At 43.2% G+C, this 6000-nt stretch overlaps 1 long non-coding RNA gene across 2 annotated transcripts in view; it reads left to right on the forward strand.

Moving 5' to 3' along the window:
- LOC103149478 (uncharacterized) overlaps positions 1 to 5366 on the forward strand; it is a 62630-nt gene extending 57264 nt beyond the window's left edge. For both annotated transcript variants that reach the window (XR_001664304.1, XR_477480.2), the window contains exon 5: positions 4678 to 5366. This is a non-coding gene — a long non-coding RNA (uncharacterized LOC103149478). The remainder of the gene's footprint in view (positions 1 to 4677) is intronic.
- Positions 5367 to 6000: the final 634 nt, after the last annotated feature.

The following is a 6000-nucleotide window of genomic DNA, read 5'->3' on the forward strand; positions in this document are numbered from 1 at the left end:
TGTTGGTGAGGTGCTTTAGCATTAGCTTCTGCTAAATATCATGTTGGTGAGGTGCTTTAACATTATCCTCTGCTAAAAAACGAAACTGGGCACAGCACCCAAGCTGTTTGCGGTCCAGAGTGAAGTTTCGCTTCCCTCTGCTAACAACCTTTTTGCAGATGCTAATTTGTACCAAAGATGCCAATCAGTGACCGTGGTTTCCCCATTAGCTGATCCCCTCCATTCCATGCTGCATTGATTAATTTATGCAAAAGTATTACAAAACATGCAGATACCGTACAGTACAAAGACATCTGTATCCTTAAAATTTTCTTTGGTTTTTATCCAGTATTCTGAGCAACTGAATTATGGGTTTTTTATTTGGGATAAGACTCTAAAGAAACCACTAAACAAAACACTTTCATGCCTCTGATGAGCAATAACTTTTCTGCAGATGTGACTTTACTCCATTTTCCTCCATGTGTTGAGCTGCCAAAGTGGCTCCTGGAGTATTAATGATCCTCACGGACAGGAAGTTAGTTTTGTCTAGTTAGGGGATTTTCTGTTTGTACAGAGAGAATAATAATCCCAGAAGTTCAGCATCTCTCACCTAGAACATCATAAGCACCCAGCTGTTTCTGTGCGAGGGCAAAGCTGCAGCTATAGGAGGGTTAGAAATGAGAGATTTGCTCAATTAAGCAATATAGCCCAGCTGAGGACGGCACCTGTGCACATTGGAGTCCTGCTTTCTTTCTGCAGATAACATGGCCGATTACCCTCTGAAGCATTCAGCCACTGAAAGCTGGTGCATCTCCTACCTGGTGCAGCTTCTCACGCAGCCACATTGTGCTTAATTGCTCTCAGGGTGTTAATGTGCACTTGTGTTTGGAGTGTTTAATTTTCGCCCGCCTGGTGTAACGACGAGCGGCTCGCACTCTGCCGGTTTCTAACAGTTGGACGAAATCACAGACGCGGTGGAAAACTGCGAGCGCAGGGAAGCGGCTCCTGCTGTTTGCGGTACGAGACGGCGGGTTAAATTACCTGTTTACATGCAGCGGTGTGTTAACCAGCAGGCCTGAAACTGCTGGGAATACTCCGGATTTGTCTTCTCTTGTTTGTAGAGGAGGTTTGGACCAGTTTCATGAATCCCTCTTGAAGCGAATGATGCATTTAACTGCAGCAGCATTAGAATCCAGAGGCCAACAGGAATGTCTGGACTGAATCTTTAGGGTAGAAGCTACAAAATCTCCCAAGTAGTAGAAGAAGTCCCTGTTTCTACTCTGAAAGGTTGTTTTCAGAAGGTGTTTGGGGCTGTTATGCCTCATGTCCGCTGAGGGTTTTATGGTCCAGCCTACTCCACCGACAGCTGGACTCTCATTGGTCAAACACCCTAACGTTGTGTTATACTGGTACAGCAAATATGACTTACTAGTTTGTCTCATGAGACTTTTTGTTTAGCAATGAATCAAAGTTGAGTGATGCCATAAGCTACACACATGAGGGTATTTCACCATGAGTTGGACTCTCACTGGGCAGATAGGGTTAAACCCAAATGCATATTGTTGTGTCTTACCAGCATGATGACAAATGTGATGTATTAGTATGTCTTGTTTTTTTTTCTGTTGCCCAACCAATGGACAGTGTTGTGTAAAGCCATCAGCTCGCCATACCATTGTCCATTTGGTGGACCTGGCGCAGGAATGGTGCCGTTTGGGTTGGTCTGGTACCCGACTTTATGGTTCAGCATTTACGCTAACTGTTGGTCAGTCGCTGCGCAGAAAGGCTTAAAATCAAACGCCTGGTACTAGTGTGAAGACAAATGTGACGTACTGATATGGCTTGGGACATTTTTATGTCTTTCCCCCAATCCAACACAACAGCATACAATCAGTGGACTGTGTTGTGTGACGCCTTTAACTACACCCTCACTGCGCCGTTGTTCATATGGACCTACAACTGAAGGTCGGCCCTGGAATGGTGCATCAAGCACCTACACCAACTCTAACTTTGTGTCACACTAGTGCCATGACATTGAACTGATGTCCCCAGCTTTTCTTTTGAGCCTTTTTTCCTCTACTGGGGTTGTTGAGTCTGGAACTAGTTTGGAAAAGTGTTCATATTTTCTCCAGTTTTCCCCAGTTCAATTAGTAAAAGTCTTTCCTTAGCATGTCCAGCCACCAGTTCCTCTATCCAGCTTTCCATCAGTATGTTATCAATCAATCCATCTGTCCATTTATCTGTCCGTTTATCAATCTATGTCCATCAATGTGTCTGACTGTCTGTCAGTCCATCTGTCATCCTGTAATGTCTACTGATCACTTGGTCCATCTGTCTGGTTGTTCCTAGATGGACAGAGCAACTAATGAATGGACATGCTGTCTGTCCATTTGTTTTGTCCAGCTACCAGTCTCTCTCTGTCCATCACTAAGTCCAGTTGTCCGTTTTTCCATCAGTATATCAAATTGTCAATCTACCAACCCTTCTATCAGTATGTCCATTCAGCTCATTGAACTTTGTATGAATCTGTAGTTTATGATTGGACAGAAATCAGATTCCTGTAGTTTTAAAACAAATTATCAAACACATCATGAAATATTTCATTCCACTGTTTAGGTCCATCTACATTCAGTTTCTGCTAATTTGACATAAGATTTATTTGTGGCTATGATCAAAAGGTTGAGGATGACATTTTGGAGAAACAGAAGTTCATTCTGTCCCAAACGTTGCTTTTTAAGACGCATTATAATTAAAAATCCATTGTTTCAAATGAAAAACGTGAAACATAAAGGCCTACTTCTTCTGCACGTTCATCAGTATGTTTTCGGCTCAGATGGTGGAAAGCACTGATCTTTCTCTGCAGCATGGTTGGGATCTACTCCCCAACAAATAAAAACAGACAATTTCAACTGGCAACATTGCCCCAAGACGGAGGGAGAAAAGTTGCTGAGCAGATGTCGGTTGTTGTGTTCCTCTCTGCGGTTTTCCTTTGCCCATGCGTGGATCTTCTATCAAAGAGGGCTTATCCGAATAAAGTGCTTAAAAGCTTTTCTGACGCCTGGTGATGTGAACGCTCCTTGGCTTGATCTGCAGACTAAACAAACCGTAATGATGCAAGCTTGTGGAAAGATGCACACAGCAGTCGAACAACAAATGCCCTCGCTTGATGTTTTTATTAATGTTTTCTCTTCGTCTTTTCATCACGCTTTTTCATCTCTCCTCTCCGCTGCACTGGATTCGACTTTGTGTTTGTTCCTGCGGAGGTGCAGAGGAACACCACGGTTTTTAAATTCATGCAGGAAAACGGAGAAGAACGTGTCATCCGCCGCCTTGCCCCGCAAATTTCCCTCGGGACGGCAGAGACATAATCAAAAATATTCAAATACTCTCCAGTCAGTGTGAGGAGAAACAACAATCCTGCCGGAAAAGGTGTATTTTCCAGCTTAATAATAAGCCGAGGCGGCAGCAGCATTAAGTTTTTAACACTCTCTGTTTTGTAACAAGGTTGAATTTGGGGAGAAAGTTCGGCGCCGTACTCCTAAGACCTGCCGGTCTCATTTCAATGCCGAGAAGAAGGAACGTCTGAAGTCGCGACTTCTGGCTCGCGAGGAAGACGTGGAGCGATCCGCTCGCTGAAGCCAATCAAAAGACCTGAATTCTATTTGTTTTGTTTCAAGGGAAGACGACAAAGGGGGCCTCAAGGTCTTCTTCAAGATGGCTCTGAAGCCTGAGACGGGCGGTAGTGGTGGGGGGGGAGACGGCGGGAGGACCAAAGCTTTCAAGTGTCCGTCCTTGGTGGGACCTTTGCCGTGGTGCCAGGTACACAGCTTTTAGGACGAGGGATTGCGGAGGCGGCGGCGGGTGTTTCATGTCGGTGCGTGGTTGGGAGTTATTAATATTCTCAAAGACGGGAGTTTTCTCCCCCGGATTGAAATAATGGATCATACTTAAAAGGGGAAGAACTCATTTCAGGTTTTAATACGGTAAGCCTGTTGGAACCAATTATTGGAGGTGCTTTGCCATTGTCATCTTGCATTTCTCCTTGAGGAGATTAACTGGCAGCGCTGAAAAGGCCCCACAGTATCCGGGATTTCTCTCATTCCCAGAATCTGCCTGAACAGAAATCATTTTTTTGATTTCTTCATGAGAGCGAGCGGCTGTGTGTGTGTGTGTGTGTGTGTGTGTCAACTTCCAACGTGTTTCACGTATTTTGGCTTCATGTTCTACCTAATTATTGCAACTTGATCCTAAAGCAGGAGTGTCCTAATCCTCTGCTGTACAGCAGAAAGCCTGCTTCAGAAAGTTTTGGTGGGGAATTTGGCCTGTTTTTAATAGACCGGGAGAGGAACTGTGTGACGGCAGAAGGACGGGCCTCTCTGGGAGCCTCCTCTTTGTTTCTTCATATGCTAATTCTTGCGCTGAGACGGCGGAGGAAACTCAGAGAAAGTTGGAGGAAGTTGTGTGATGAGAAGGAAAGCAGAGGAGTCTTGTTTCCTGACTGGTCCCTGAACGAGTAGAAAAGAGGAACTGGAGCTCCAACTGTACAGTTTTTACTCCAGAAACATAACTTTAACACACCAATTAAACTCAGAAATGTGAAATTTGGTCATTATGTTTTGGTTGCTCATCATTGTGAGAAAAAGATACAACATTTTAGGGCATTTTTCACTTTAGTTACATCCATCTATCCATCTGTAACAGATCCAGAAGGGAAACCCTGACATTCCCCTGGATGAACACAGTCTCCAACTCATGCTGAGGGTTCCCAAGGTGTTAATAGTTCCTCCAGGAGGTTCTGGGGTCTCCTACATAAGGGCTGTACCCAGAAAACATCACAAGGAACTCATTCAGGGTGCGTCCTGTTCATCCATCCACCTCCTGCTTCATCCAACCATCACTCCTGAACAAGACACCAAGATATTTGAACGCCTCGAGGAAGAAATCTACTTCAGTCTGGTGACGAACCGTGGAAACAACAACCCTTACTAACCAAAGACCTTCCTCTCAACGACGACGCGTGGAGATCATGACCAAATGAGATTGTTACTGAGTGGCTGGTGGAGTTCAACCCAAACTGGGAACATTTCCTTAACAGGACAATTTGGTAATTGTACAGTTGGGACACCCGAGTGTCCCAACTGTAACACAGTCACAAGTCTTCTCTAGTGCCACACAACACATTTGGACCAAAGCTATCAACTCCTTTTGACCAATTGTTCCTACATTTTTTTTAAATTTAGTTTTAGAAATAATGGTTAAAATAATGGAATAATGGTTAAAATCAGTCATATGTGCCCCAGTCTGTTTGATATGGATCAAATTAAAACCAATATGATCTTGTGTTGACGTCTTTGGTTGGATATCAATAAAGTTTTTGTGAGTGAAACTGATTTAAACTCTTTTTAACCACATTTAGAGATTGAATGACGTCTTCCTATAATCAGGAAGTAAACATCTTTTCCACATGTTGAATCGGCTCTTACTTCCTGTTTAGAAATCTTTATTAGAGTAATATTCATATTTGTATTGACTTGGTGGAGTTGTGGTGTTCCACAGGGATGAGTTTTCGGTCCCTTTCTTTTTTATGTTTAGATATTCTCCTATTCAAAACCAAAACATATTTCACTGTTTCTTGACAAATTGATCAATTGACTCTTTATCTACGCAACTTTAAAAAGTCATTTGAACTTTAAAACAATGTATATAATCTAAGCAATTTTCTATAAAAGTCTTCCTTTTTTATGCTTTTGTAATGCACTCAGTAGGTTAAAAAGTGCTCTGCTGACAATATTTCATGTTTATTAACTCAGCTGACATGTTATTCCCTTGGACAGAACAGCCTGAACCTCCCTGCAGAACCTGCCTCTTTTGTTATCTCCCGATTCCTTACCTCCCTCCCTCCACCCCACCAGTACCAGGAGTGAGCAGCATTCTCGGATCATTACTCCTCAAAGAAATTTAAGCGAGGGACGCCATTTAATTTTTTTCTCCTGCCCAAATGCAGTCAGTCATTAGAAATCCTAG

This window comes from Poecilia formosa, unplaced genomic scaffold (genome assembly GCF_000485575.1).
Source record: "Poecilia formosa unplaced genomic scaffold, Poecilia_formosa-5.1.2 Scaffold229, whole genome shotgun sequence".
Classification (NCBI taxonomy): Eukaryota; Metazoa; Chordata; class Actinopteri; order Cyprinodontiformes; family Poeciliidae; genus Poecilia; species Poecilia formosa.